Source organism: Nicotiana tomentosiformis, chromosome 2 (assembly GCF_000390325.3).
Source record: "Nicotiana tomentosiformis chromosome 2, ASM39032v3, whole genome shotgun sequence".
Lineage (NCBI taxonomy): Eukaryota > Viridiplantae > Streptophyta > Magnoliopsida > Solanales > Solanaceae > Nicotiana > Nicotiana tomentosiformis.
Window position 1 is genome coordinate 90795451 of NC_090813.1, and position 16042 is coordinate 90811492.

Sequence of the window (16042 nt, forward strand, 5' to 3'; positions counted from 1 at the left end):
TGACACCAGATCTTGGCATGTATTAGTAGACTTTGACTTTTGAGTTGTAATTCAATAGTTATAACTGCTTTTAGATGTTTCCATTTGTTTGCCTTAAAAGTCCTTTATTTACCAAATGTTTTTAAATAAGTAAAGCTAAATAGGAAATCACTAAGTTGTTCACTGTTGGCTTGTCCAGCAACGGTGCTGGATGCCATCACGGCCTGACATGGAGTTGGGTAGTGACAGAGAGAGTGAGGAGGATGGACTCACTCACCCTATTAGGCTTCAGATGGCCAAGGAGACCGGAAGTGAGATTCCCTTTCAGAAGGCTGCTAATGTTGCTAGGAGAATCGAGATGGTTCTTGCACAGGAGAGAGGTCATGGGTCTGATAAGAGGCCTCGTCAGTTCGGTGGGTTCAGTGGTGCCTCGTCTGGAGGCAGGGTAATTTTGGTAGAGGCCATCCTCCCAGGCCATTTCATTCAGCTCTCCAAGCATCTCACAGTGCTTTAGGTGGTCATGGCCCTCATGTGTCTCATTCCAACTAGCTAGCTTATAGTGCACCACCAGCTCCTATTAGTGCACCTCCAATCCGGAGTCATCAGAGTGGTTATCCAGGTCGACATGGCCAGTTCCAGGGTTAGCAGTCACAACAGTCGGGATCCTGTTATACTTGTGGTGATCCGAGGAACATTGCTAGATTTTTCCCCAGGTCTTAGGGCAGCATGCACCAGCAGGGTTCTCGTTCTATGACTCCAGCACCAACTGTTCCGCCACCCACCCAACCAGCTAGGGGCAGGGGTCAGACAGCTAGAGGTGGAGGTCAGGTCGTTAGAGGTTGACGCCAGCCAGTTAGAGGCCGTCCTAGGGATGCAGTTCAGTGTGGTGGGGCCCAGCCCCAATTTTATGCTTTTCTAACTAGGCCTGAGGTCGAGTCGTCCGATATCGTGATCACAAGTATTGTTCCAGTTTGCCATAGAGATGGTTCAGTTCTATTTGATCCAGGATCTACTTATTCCTATGTGTCCTCTTATTTTGCTTCATATCCGGTTGTGCCTCTTGATTCTGTGAGTGCTTCCATGTGTGTGTCCACGCCGGTAGAAGATTCTATTATGGTAGATCATGTCTATCGTTCGTGTGTGGTTACTATTGGGAGTCTTGAAACTAGCGTGGATCTTCTACTTCTTGATATGGTAGATTTTGATGTCATCTTGGGTATGGATTGGATGTCACCTTATCATGCTATATTGGATTGTCACACCAAAACAGTGACCTTAGCCATGTCGGGGTTGCCTCAATTATAGTGGAAAGGGATTCCTGGCCATTCTACTAGTAGGGTTATCTCTTATGTTAAGGCACGACGTATGGTCGAGAAGGGCTGTCTAGATTATTTGGTGATATTCGCGATTCTAGTGTGGATGTTCCTTCTATGGATTCAGTCCTAGTTGTCCGTGAGTTTCCAAATGTATTTCCTGCAGATTTGCCGAGGATGCCACCCGACAGAGATATTGACTTATGTATTGATTTGGCTCCGGGCACCCAGCCCATTTCTATTCCACCATACCGTATAGCCCCGCAGGAGCTAAAGGAATTGAAGGAGTAGTTACAAGACTTGCTTGATCATGGATTCATTAGACCTAGAATCTTGCCCTAGGGTGCACAAGTATTATTTGTAAAGAATAAAAATGATTCAATGCGGATGTGTATAGATTATTGGCAGTTGAACAAGGCTACTATCAAGAACAAGTATTCGTTGCCAAGAATTGATGACTTATTCGATCAGCTTCAGGGTGCCAAGGTGTTTTCAAAGATTGATTTGAGCTTTGGTTACCATCAGTTGAAGAATAGGGCATCCGATGTCCCTAAGACAACTTTTGGGACTCAGTATGGGCATTATGAATTCCTAGTGATGTCATTTGGGCTGACAAAGGCCCCAGCAACATTTATGGATTTCATGAACCGGGTAATCAAGCCCTATTTGGATTCTTTTGTGGTTGTATTCATTGATAATATCTTGATTTACTCCAGCAGTCGAGAGGAGCATGAGCAGCATCTTCGGAGTGTGCTTCAGACTTTGAAAAATAATCAGTTATATGTCAAATTTTCAAAATGTGAATTTTGTTAGACTCAGTTGCCTTCTTGGGGCACATTGTATCGGCAGAAGGCATAAAAGTGGATCCTAAGAAGATTGAGGCTGTTCAGAATTGGGCTAGACCTACTTCAGCTACAGAGATCCGGATTTTTCTAGGTTTAGCGGGTTATTATCGCTGGTTTATGGAGGGATTTTCATATATAGCATCTCCATTGACCAAATTGACCCAGAAGGGTGCCCCATTCAGATGGCCAGACGAATGTGAGTTGAGCTTTTAGAAGCTCAAGACTGCTTTGACTATGGCGTCAGTGTTGGTATTACCCACAGGTTTAGGATCTTATACAGTGTATTGTGATGCATCTCGCATTGGGATTGGTGTAGTATTAATACAAGATGGCAGAGTGATTGTATGTGTGTCACGGCAGTTGAAGGTTCATGAAAAGAATTACCCTGTTCATGACTTAGAATTGGCAGCCATTGTTCATACGCTGAAGATTTGGAGGCACTACCTTTGCGGTGTCTCGTGTGAGGTATTCACTGATCACCGTAGTCTACAATATCCATTCAAACAAAAAGATCTCTATTTGAGACAGAGAAGATGGTTGGAGCTATTAAAAGACTATGATATCACCATTTTGTATCACCCTGGAAAGGCCAATGTGGTGGCCGATGCCTTGAGTAGAAAGGCTGTGAGTATGGACAGGCTTGCGTATATTCCGGTTGGTGAAAGGCTGTTAGCTGTAGATGTTCAAACTTTGGCCAATCAGTTCATGAGGTTAGATGTTTCAGAGTCCAGTCGGAGTCTAGCTTGCACAGTCACTCGGTCTTCCTTGTATGAACGTATCAGAGAGTGACATTATGATGATCCTCATTTGCCTGTCCTTAAGGACACAGTGCAGCATAGTGGTTCCAAGCAGATTGCTTTGGGGAAAGATGGAGTTATGCGGATGTAGGGTCGTATATGTGTTCCTAATGTGGATAGTCTTCGTGAGATAATTCTTGAGGAGGCCCATAGTTCCCGGTATTCTATTCATCCGGGTGCCGCCAAAATGTATCAAGATTTGCGACAACATTATTGGTGGAGGAGAATGAAGAAGGATATAGTTGCATATGTAGCCCAGAGTTTAAATTGTCAGCAAGTCAAGTACGAGCATCAGAGACTTGGTGGTTTGCTTCAGAAGTTAGAAATTCCTGAGTGGAAGTGGGAGCGTATCACTATGGATTTTGTTGTTGGGCTCCTATGGACTTAGAGAAAGTTTGACGCAGTATGGGTCATTGTGGACAGGTTGACCAAGTCAGCACATTTCATTCCAGTAGCAGTTACCTATTCTTCAGAGCGGTTAGCTGAGATTTACATCCGCAAGATTATCCGCCTTCACGATGTGCCCGTATCTATCATTTCTGATCGAGGTATGCAGTTCACCTCGCACTTCTGGAGGGTTGTACAACGTGAGTTAGGTACGCGGGTTGATTTGAGTACATCATTTCATCCCCAGACAGTCAGAGCGCACTATTCAGATGGCTTTTGTTATAGACTTTGGAGGCTATTGGGATAAGTTTTTGCCACTTGCAGAGTTTGCCTATAATAACAGCTACCAGTTGGATGGTTTGAACCGCGAGATGCTCGGTTGTTGGTTACGGATTTGGTACAGGATGCCTTGGATAAGGTCAAGGTTATTCAGGATCGACTTCGCACAGCTCAGTCTAGGCAAAAGAGTTATGCCGACCGTAAAGTTCATGATATTGCATTCATGGTTGGAGAAAGAGTATTGCTCCGGGTTTCACCTATGAAGGGTGTAATGAGGTTCGAAAAGAAGGGCAAGTTTAGCCCTAGGTATATTGGACCCTTTGAAATTCTTGAAAGGGTGGGTGAAGTAGCCTATAGACTTGTACTACCACCTAGTTTATCAGCAGTTCACCCGGTGTTCCATATGTCTATACTCCGAAAATATCATGGTGATACGTCTCATGTGTTAGATTTCAGCTCAGTCCAATTAGACAAGGATTTGACTTATAAGGAGGAGCCGGTAGATATTCTAGCTCGGCAGGTCCGACAATTGAGGTCTAAGAGTGATCCATCAGTTCTAGTACAATAGAGAGGTCAACAAGTTAAAGCATTTACATGGGAGTCCGAGTCGGGCATGCAGGGCAGATATCCACACCTTTTCACTAGCCCAGGTACTTATTCTAATTCCGTTCGAGGACGAACGTTTGTTTAAGAGGTGGAGAATGTGATGACCCGAAAAATCATCTTTATATTTAATATTCATTTCTGTGTTCTAAGATCTCAAATAGCACCATTAAACTTTCCTCGACTTACTTGCGCAGTCCGTATAATATTTCAGGAAGTTTTTATGTGAAAATTGATTAAAATGTGAAATAGTGCTTCAAAACTCATTTGAGTTGACTTCGGTCAACGTTTTGAGTAAACGGACCCGGATCCATATTTTGACAGTTCCTGTAGGTCCGTATCGTAATTTAGGACTTGCGCATATGCCCGAAATTTAATTTGTAGGTCCCTAGCTTGTGTTATCACCATTTGTTGAAAATTGAAAGTTTGAAAGTATATCGACTTTCAAAGTTTGACCACGAATTGACTTTTATTGATATCGGGCTCGGATTTTGATTCCGAAAGTTGAAATAATTTTGTTATGTCATTTATGACTTGTGCGCCAAATTTGAAGTCATCCCGGATTCGTTTAGTACGTTTTGGCATGAGTTTTGTAATTTCGACGTTATTTGACGTGATTTGAGACCCCGAGTAAGTCCATATTATGTTACGGGACTTGTTGGAATATTTGAACGATGTCCCGAGAGGCTCGGGTGAGTTTCGAACAAAATTCGGATCGTTTAGAGCATGTTGAAAGTAGCCGATTCTTGGCAGAACCTGGTGTAATCGAACCTGTGAAATGGTGACCGCAAGTGCGCAGCCACTTCTGCGAAGGCTGAAGCGCTTCTGCGGAAGAGACCGCTTCTGCGATCGTTTGGTCGCTTCTGCGACGTCACAGGTGCGACATTGATGTCCGCAGATGCGGAATTTTGCCTCGCAGCCTCACTTCGCAAATGCGATATTTTTGCTCGCAGATGCGAAAATATGTCCGCAGATGCGAAAATGCCGGACAGAATGCTAAAAAATCTTTGAGTTAGCCATTTTTACTCATTTTTGAGTTTTGAGTCTCGGATTTGGGCGATTCCAAAGGGGGTTTTCACAACTTCAACTTGGGTAAGTGTTCTATACCCGAAAGTGATTATATTTCATAAATCCATGTTTATATTCATCGTTTATTTTGGATTTAGATGGAAGAAATTAGAATTTTTGTAAAACTTTCGAAAAAAGAAAAATTATGATTTGAAGGTCCATTTGACATCGGAATTTGATAATTTTTATATGGTTGGACTCATCTCGGAACGGGTGTTCGGATTTCGTAAGTTTTTTCGAGATTCGAAATGTGGGTCCCACTATTAATTTCTGAGATGAATTTCGGTATTTAATTCAGAAAATTAGAAATTTCATGTGGAATTAATTCCTATGAATCGTGTTGAGTATATTGAATTGTTTGTGACTAGATTTAAAACTTTCAGACACTAATTCGCGAGGCAAAGGTGTATTGGAATCTTGAGTTGGTTGCAAATCGAGGTAAATATCGTGGTCAACCTTGACTTGAGAGAGTAGGACTTATTTGTCTATTTGCTACGTAATTTAATGTGCGGGTACAATGTATATATGAGGTGATGAGTACTTATGCATTGTAGTTGAGTCAAAACATGCGGGTGAAATTTGGTTATTGTGAATAATTGCCTATTTAATTAAAATATTCCTGCTTAAGTTATTATTGTTTATTTGATCATTTTTTATGAGATTATTGCTAGTTTAATTATTGTAGAATATTTTGAAAGGTGATGTAGGTATTCTGGTATTGAATTGATTGATAAGTATATATCCCCGCATTTAAATACTCTTCCGAATTTATATCATTATTTTCATGGTAATGAAGAGTGTAAAAGAACGAATGGTGATACCGTACCATTTATATTATCCTTTCTATGGTGAGAAAGAGTGTAAAAGCATGAAGGGTGATGCCGTGCCATTTTCAAAGAGAGTTAAAGCACGAAGGGTGATGCCATGCTAGAAGAGAGTTAAAGCACGAAGGGTGATGTCATGCCAAAAGAGAGTTAATGCACGAAGGGTGATGCCATGCCAGAAGAGAGTTAAAGCGCGAAGGATAATGCTGTGTTAATTATTATTATTTATTTATCAATTTATGGGAAGAATGGGAGTAAAAGCACGAAGGGCGGTGCCGTGCCATTTTCATATTATCATCTGCTCATTTTATTGTTGATGAATTAACTGGCTGCTACGTGACACTTCTCCTGTTGAAATTATTATATCATCCTCCTTCACATGTTCCCTCCCAAATTTATAAATTATTATTTATTATATTATTGTTGCTTCGTATTTGTATATACGTGTACAGGTTATTTACATATGTGTCTTGTTATAGCCTCGTCACTACTTCGTCGAGGTTAGGCTTGACACTTACGGAGTACATGGGGTCGGTTGTACTCATACTACACTCTACACTTCTTGTGCAGATTTTGGAGTTGGTCCCAGCGGCATACCATAGACTTGCTCGGATTCAGCTACCCAGAGGAGAGTTGAGGTATAACTGCACAACGTCCGCAGTTCTGAAGTTTCCTTCTATCTTATCTTAGTAGTGTATTATCTTTCAAACAGCTTGAATTTTATTCAGACCTTTATTTGTATTATTCTAGTAGCTCGCGCACTTGTGACACCAGATTCGAGGATGTATTTTGATGATTCAGTAGTTATGTTCTCCCGCACTTTATGTGAGTAATACTTCCGTTTAATTTAATTTATTTTAAAATGGTTAAGATTATACTAACGTTGGCTTGCCTATCAAGTAAAATGTTAGGCGTCATCACGATCCCGAAGGTAAGAATTTCGGGTCGTGACAATATAAGGGTAATGAAGGGGCAGATGTTACATTGGTGAAAAGGGAAGAGGAAAAGACAAGGTTGCTTAGATTAAATTGTGGCTTTATAGATTACTTTCTTGGGAGTCATTCCCATTAGTTTTACATTGACAGTCTCCTTTTTACTGGTTTGGATCTTTTTTGTACTTGTTGTTCGATGTTCTCCAAAGGGTTATAGGAAGAAAATTTCATGGTGGTAACAAGTTTTCTTCATGCAATTTGGGAGTTTGACCTAGGTGAGTTAAGGTCAGATATTGATATTTTCTTTCATGTTTGCCTTCTCATTGGTGTTATTTTTGCATTTGGTAGGCTTTTCAAATGATAGGTTGGTCGCTTCAATTATTTTTATTTAAATATCTTTACCTTGTCGTCCCTTCTCATCGTCTTCACCATCCACAGTTAATCTTACCTTACTTTGAACTCTAAAACTTCCTGTAGATTAACACGTATTCTCGGTGACTTTTAAATTCGAAGCTCATAGCAGTAATTTCTCAACATTGGATGAATATCTATCAAAAATAGGGCAATTGAAACAAGGCTCTAAAAGAAGATATTTATGGCATATTTTTTATTCATCTTGCAAGAACTTGAGTCTACCACATCATGAGTTTTTAGTGCAAATAATCTTTATATATCACTTCTAATCATATGTGATCATTTTTATTTTTATCATTCAAATATTGCAGTGTACTTTAATCGATTGTTTCTTATTTATTAAAAGTCTAATTTTGTAAAATTGGTAATTATTAGTATTTTCTGTCACAAAAAAGATAATTTTTGCTTTTGCAAACATGACAAGGTATTAGAAAAAAGTAGAAACAAGTACACTATAATACATGTAGGTGAAACACAAAACCAAAATAGGCCCATATTACAAATCGATTTAGCCTAATGTGTACATAATTATATTTGAAAAGAAAGGCATTAGCTTCTTTACTTTGCATCATATTGCGGGTTTCCTTCACATGCTGAAGTTGTCAAACTTTAATAATTTTAGTTGTTGAATGTGGATACATGTATTTTTTTTAATACTGAACTATATTGCAGTGTTTCAATTTTAATGTTATGTCTGTCCTATCTCTACCTTCTCATGCTGAAAATTCTGACGTTCTTTTTCTTTTTCTTTTGAATCAGTTAAATTAAATATAATTCACATTCAAATTACAGAGTGTTATATTGTTATCATCTGTTTGTAGACCTCTGCATGAAATATATAACTCAAAGGTTTCAAAGAAGAGGAGCGAAAGATGATTGATTAATATCTTATTTCAATGCTCTTCTGCTGCCTCGTGCAGTTGCTTGGGCTTCACCATGGTTGAAGTGAAAAATTCATAATTCCATTGTTGAGATTTTAAAAAAAGCTTGAAAACTTACAAATGCTTTTTCTGATTTGTTAAAATTTTGATAAGTTGATAATTAGGATTTTTTTTGGATGCCATTTTAAAGTTGTGGTTAAAATTAAAGTTAATTGGTGAAGGTTTGAGCTATTTGATGATATTTTTTGTGAGTTGAAATTCGTAAGAGTCGAAACTTAGTTTTTGTATACAATATTATACAACATCATAAAAGTGTATAATGTTATATAATATTGTATACCGGATGTATAAACACCGTTGCAAAAAAAATAATGAGTTATGCTGCTGTAAACTTAAAAATATGACTATGTAAGTGCAATGTAGTATCTTAGGTTGTACTGTTGTGCAACTTTCTCGAAAAAGAATAGGGATCGGTTATTGAAGTAGTCTGCCAACAAGATATTTGGGAAGATAAACAATCTTCCTAGCATAGTTGGATGGTTAAATAAAATGGCTTAAATTTCATGAAGAGCATCCTTTATAATAAAATTAGTAAATAAGATACAACCAATAATATTTTTGTGCATAATAAAATAATTATAAGAATGTAGCTACAATTAGCATTTTGTATATTATACATAAGTTCTATTTCAAACTCAAAATATATTAGAATTTGTATGCAGTTAATAAGTTACTATACTATTTTTCAGGAACAAGCTATGTATTGATTGACAGGGGATACACGTGCATCGCAAGTATCCAAAAACTAGTAAAGAAGAATATTGCAAAGAGAGAGAGAGAGAGAGAGAGAGAGAGAGAGAGAGAGAGAGAAAGAGAGAGAGTGTGTGTGTTTTTATTGATTTGGGATGAATTACAATGGAATAGAACACCTCTATATATAGTGAAAAAGTGTCTTAGCCACCAAGTAACAAACTCTAAGATCTCTCTAAAATATAGACATTTACCTTAAATATAATTCTATTTAGAACACTCCCCTTGAATGTCTATTCAACATATAATGTGCCTCGTTAAAACCTTAACTGAAATAAAATCTAGTGGGAAAAAAATTCTAGAGAAGGAAAAAGAGTACACATGTTTAAAAATACGCCGTTTGGTTGCCTCGTTAAAAACCTTACAAGGAAAAACCAGTGGGATAAAACCTTATAAGGGAAAAAGAGTACAACGCTTATTAACTCCCCCTGATGAGAGCATCAATTCACATCTTTGAGTCTTCGCATCCCAATCTTGTACACTAGTTTCTTGAAGGTTGATGTCGGTAGAAATTTGGTGAACAAATCAGTCATATTATCACTTGAATGAATCTGTTGCACGTTGATATCACATTCTTTTTAAGATCATGTGTGAAATATATTTTGGTGAAATGTGCTTTGTCCTATCTCCTTTTATGAAAGCTCTCTTCAATTGGGCTATGTATGTTGCATTGTCTTCATACAAAACAGTATGTAGTTTTTCACACTTTAAATCATATTTGTCTCAAATAAGATGTATTATAGACCTCGATCATATACATTTTTGACTTGCTTCATGAATAACAATTATCTAAGCATGATTAGATGAAGTAGCCATAATTTATTGCTTAGTCGATCGCCAAGATATGGCAGTGCCTCTACATATAAATACATAACCTGTTTGAGATCGAGCCTTGTGTGGGTCGGATAAATACCCAGCATCGGCATAACCAATAATATCGGGACTACAATTATTGTCATAAAATAAGCCCATATCGGTAGTCCCTTTTAGATACCGCAATATGTGTTTGATTCTATTCCAATGTCTCCTTGTTCAGAGCTATACCTTCCTAAGACATTAACAGAAAAAATTATATCAGGCCTTGTAGTATTAGCGAGATGCATTAGTGCACCAATTGCACTAAGATATGGTACTTCAGGACCAAGAAGCTCTTCATTCGTTTCTTGAGGTCGGAACGAGTCCTTATTCACATCAAGTGATCGAACAACCATCAGAGTACTTAATGTATGTGCTTCATTCATGTAAAACCATTTTAATACCTTTTCTGTGTAGGTAGATTGATGAACAAAAATCTTGTTTGTCAAATGTTCAATTTGCAAACCGAGACATAATTTTGTCTTTCCGAGATCTTTCATCTCGAATTCTTTCTTTAAATAATCAATTGCCTTTTGGAGTTCTATAGGAGTTCCAATAAGATTTATGTCATCAACATATACGACAAGTACGACAAATTTCAATGTTGTTTTCTTTATAAAAACACATGGGCAAATGGTATCATTTATATAATCTTTATTTAATAAATACTCACTAAGACGGTTATACCACATTCGTCCTGATTGCTTTAGACCATACAAATATCTTTGTAATTTGATTGAAAATATTTCCCGGGACTTTGAATTATGTGCGTCGGGCATTTTAAATCCCTCAGGAATATTCATATATATCTCATTATCAAGTGAGCCATAAAGGTAGGTTGTAACCACGCCCATTAAATATATGTCAAGCTTTTCATGGCCAACAAAACTAATGAGACAACGGAACGTTATTGCATTCATAACCGAAGAATACGTCTCTTCATAATCGACGCCAGGCCTTTATGAAAATCCTTGTGCAACAAGGTGTGACTTATATCTTTGTACCTCATTTTTCTCATTCATCTTACGTACAAAGACCCATTTATAGCCAGCAGGCTTAACACTATTAGGTGTTTGGACTACAGGCCCAAAAATTTTACGTTTCCCAAGTGAATCCAACTCAGATTGGATTGCTTCTTGCCATTTTGGCCAATCACGTCTTTGTCTACATTCTCCAACAGATTGAGGTTCAAGATCCTCACTATCTTGCATAATGCTAGATGCAACATTATATGCAAAGACATAATCCACCACTATATCCAATTGATTCAAATTTGTCTCAATATCGATTGGATTTATTGATGGTTCCTTATTTTCTTGAGTCTCACGCTTAGTGATTTCCTCATGAATCTCAAGATTGGTTAAATCGTGAATTTCTTCATGAGAATCTTTCGTAGTGTCATCTTGATCATTTGTTTTCCTTTTTCTAGGATTTCGATCCTTAGAACCCAATGGTCTGCCACATTTTAGGCGTGCTTTTGACTCATTAGCTATGACACTAGAAGATTATCCAACAGGGACATCAATACAGATTGGACCATTATCTGCAGGGATATGTGATTTTGTTATCCTTTTCAGATCTGTAAATGTATCTGGCATTTAATTTGCTATTTTCTGCAAATGGGCAATCTTTTGCACCTTTTTTCACAAATAGAGGCACGTGGATCAAGATGAGACAATGATGGATTTTTTCACGAAATTTCCTGTTTGATTTCACCAATTTTCCCCCTAATTTTGGGAAAATACCTCGTCGAATCGATAATCTGCAAATCGAGCAGTGAACAAATCTCTCATTAATATTTCGAGGTAGTGAATAATGGAGGGCGATTCAAACCCAACATATATTCCTAACCTTCTTTGAGGACCCATCTTGGTACGATATGGCTATGCTACAGACACATATACTGCGCACCCAAAATTTTTTAAATGAGATATATTAGGTTCATGACCCTAAACTAATTGCAACGGAGAATATTTATGATAATTTATCGATCTAAGACGAACTAGCATTGCTGCATGCAAAATGGCATGACCCCAAATAGAAGTGGGTAATCTCGTTTTCATGAGTAACGGTCTTGCTATCAATTCCAGACGTTTAATCAAAAATTCTGCAATGCCATTTTGAATGTGAACATGAGCTACAAGAAGTTTCAATTTTATCCCAATTGATAAGAAATATTCATTAAATGCTTGGGATGAAAACTCACCAGCATTATCAAGTCGAATAAACTTAATTGGATTATCGGGAAACTGTACCCGTAATTGAATTATTTGTGCCATTAATTTTGCAAACGCCAGGTTGCGAGATGACAATAGGCACACATGAGACCATCTAGAAGATGCATCTATTAAGATCATAAAATATCTAAACGACCCACTAGGTGGGTGAATAGGTCGACAAATATCCCCTTGTATACATTCCAAAAACACAGGGAACTCAATCTTAACCTTTGTTGGTGATGGTCTAATAATTAACTTGCCTTGATAACAAGAAGTGCAAGAAAATTCATTATTTAAAAGAATCTTTAAATTATTTAATGGATGCCCATTTGAGTTTTCTATGATTCGTCTCATCATAATTGATCCAAGATGTCTCAATCGATCATGCCAAAGTACAAAAGTATTGGAATCAGTAACTTTTTGGTTTACGGTAGAATGTGCCTCAATTGTACTAATTCTTGTCCAATACAAGCCACAAGATAAAGATGAGAACTTCTCAGTAACCCTTTTCTGGCCAGAGACATTCTTGGCAACGATGAGATATTCAAGATTATTCTCATCTATTATCTCAGCGGATATCTTTAAAACTCAACAAGTTCCTCTTGGACTTGGAGGAGAATATTGCATTATCTATGATAAATATTGTTCCCCTAGGCAGAGTTATAGTAGCTCTTCCAGAGCCTTCAATTAGATTACTACTACCAGAAATTGTAGTAACATCTGCCTTAAACATATTTAAACGAGAGAAATATTTCTTCTCTTTGAATATTGTATGTGTCGTACATGAATCAATTAAACAAGTATCTTTACAATTAAACTTTGATCCAAGTTTGCTTTGTGAGATATCCATATTTGCTTAATCTTCTCAAAGAGTTTCTTGAGATGGTAGAGTCTCGTGCTGATAACGTGTAATAAAACAACAAAGAAGAATATTGCAAAGAAAGAGAGGGAGAGAATTTTTATTGATTTGGGATGAATTACAATGGAATAGGGCAACTCTATTTATAGGAAAAAAGTGGCTTAGCCACCAAGTAACAAACCCTAAGATCTCTCTAAAATATAGACATTCACCTTAAACATAATTCTATTTATAACAATAGTTATATTTTTTTTTTAATTCATTATTTCCTTGTCATAACATTACCTTTTCTAGGTTTTAAGTATTATTTCAATTTTTAAAGTTTTCAACTTTGTCTAATATTTTTGCACTCTGAATTAAGTTACTCAAGTTTTCATATATGTTAATAAGGTTTTTGACAAAAAAAACTAAGGTAGTTTATTGACACAAATGACTAACTTTGAATACATGCCTAACTTATAGTGCACCATTTTATATAGTAATAACAATATTTTGAGGATTTTAACTCTTGGTGGACCTAAAACATAAACTTTATTGGTCTTACCCTTAAGTCGACCATGTTGAATAACTCCATATGAGTTCTACCTCTTTCACTTCGTTGACTATGTTCATAATGGCCACAACCTTGGTCACCATTACGGTTACCTCCATCGATGCTTCCATGATTCAACTGATAATGACAACAACTGCTAATGATGGACATATCACATCCCTTCAGGAGATGATTCAGCTCCAATGAACATGACATCCTCATTACATTCAATATGAGAGAGTCGTTAAGGTCCCAATTGCTACCTCCGAGCTTCGCATTCATCTTGAAACATAGATTAGTACTCATTATCTTGATGGTGCGAGTAGACAAGCAACACTGGGTCACAATGCCAACTATTGTCTCAAGAATACACTTAAGATATTTGTACCCATTATACTTTCTTGCAATAACACAAATTATTATTTGCAATATGTTCTTGGTTTTCCAGTAAGCATCATCAACCATCATCAACCACTCGTTTGAGGAGATTGTCAACCTTGTTGACTGCTCTAGTCAATGAAATGTCTTATGATATTGTCATTCATGGTCAATTATAACTTTATCATTAAGCAATTATGAGCCAAATTATGTAAGAGAAATTATAATATTGTCAAAAAAGACTCCTATTACGAGTCGGAGCACACATAAGAGACAATCCTTCGAGACTTTTATTTTGGCGCTGATTAAAATTTCAAAATATTAGGCAACTGAACATGACAATTTTATCAAATGCAAAATTATCATTTTGAATTAATAACTTTTTTGTGACAACAAATAAATAAAGAAAAGTCTAATCCATAAAACTCTCTAAAAAAAAAACTAAACCATCCATTTTAGAATGTATTAAGTTCCATGTTACTTTAAAAGTTTTTATCTATCAATTCAAATTAATTTTTTTTTATCTTTTGATTTAAGTTCAAAAACTTTTATCTTTCAATTCAAGTTCAAAAAAAATATTTCAATTCTACTAACATATATATAGCCTATAAAACAATAAAAATATCTCAGTCCAAATAAGTTGTTGCTCACTATATGAATTCTCACTTCTCTATTTAGTTCAGTAACAATACTAAACCTATTCTCAATAGTAGATATCATTTTTCTTTCATCGTGTCCTATCTTTAGTTAGTCTTTATTGATTTCAAGAATTTGTAGGTCTTTTAAGATAACATCCTCTCATGCGATTTTAGGTCATTCGGTCTCCATTTAACACATCTCGCATAATTTTATACTTACGGATCAATGAATCTATAGTTGACACAAGACATGACCAAACTGTCTTAAGCAACCTTATCTCATTTTATCTTCAATGCATGTTACTTACGCCTTTTGATAAATGTGATCATTTTTAATCTTATCTAATCTTGTATGACCGCATATCCATCTTAGTATATATATATATATATATATATATATATATATATATATGCAACACTCATCTTGTAGATATATTAAATTTTAGCGACCTAATATTTAATACCATATAATATTATCCGTCTTATAATTATTTTATAGAACTTACCTTTCACTTGGCTAAGTATCCTTATATCACATAGCATCCCCGTAAAACTTTTTCACTTTAACCTTCGAGTTTTAATTCTACGGGTAACATCTCCATCTATCATTCCATTCTCGTTAAAAAGCGAGTCTATATATAAATATATATATTAAAAGTTATTTGCACTTTGGCACCACAATTCCATCTAGTCTCACCCCAGCTTCGCTTTTCTCATGCTAACTAGAATTTGCTCATTATGGTTTAAAATTTTGGTTGATACCCTTGCCGGTTTTGTCTATTAACACAATATCACAAGCAAATAGCATATACCATGAATCTCATTTTGTATTGTGTTAGTTAGCTCATCCATAACTAGGACAAACAAGTAAAGACATAATATTGATCCTTGGTATCGACACTCTTATGGGAAGCTCCACTATATTTCCTACTACCATTCTCATGCTAATGTCGATTATTTCATACTTAATTCTTTTTGGTATTTATATATTTAACATAAATTTTTTCTTCTCTCACTAAGGACCTTTCGTTTTGCTTTGTTATGTGCTTTCTATTAGTCAATGAATATTAGATCTTTCTTCGTTCATATATCGCTTACTAAACTTTATCCTAAAAGTGTCACATGACTTTTTCTTAACACGCCACTTGCCTTATGTATCAAGGTGCTCTATCTCTCTCTAAACTATTGATCTTATTCTTTTTGTTAATCAATCTATTTATGAAATTAATTATTCCTCCAACCATAATACTATAGTCGAAACCAATATCAAGGAGCTTATTTAAGCTGGATTATGTTTTTGCAAATTTTAAGACTCAAATCATATTATAGAAATAGACTCAATTCAACTCGGCTCGATTCAGTTCGAGATCAAGATACCACGTAAATTCATACAACCTCCTCTACAAACTAGTTTACATAAGTCATCTAC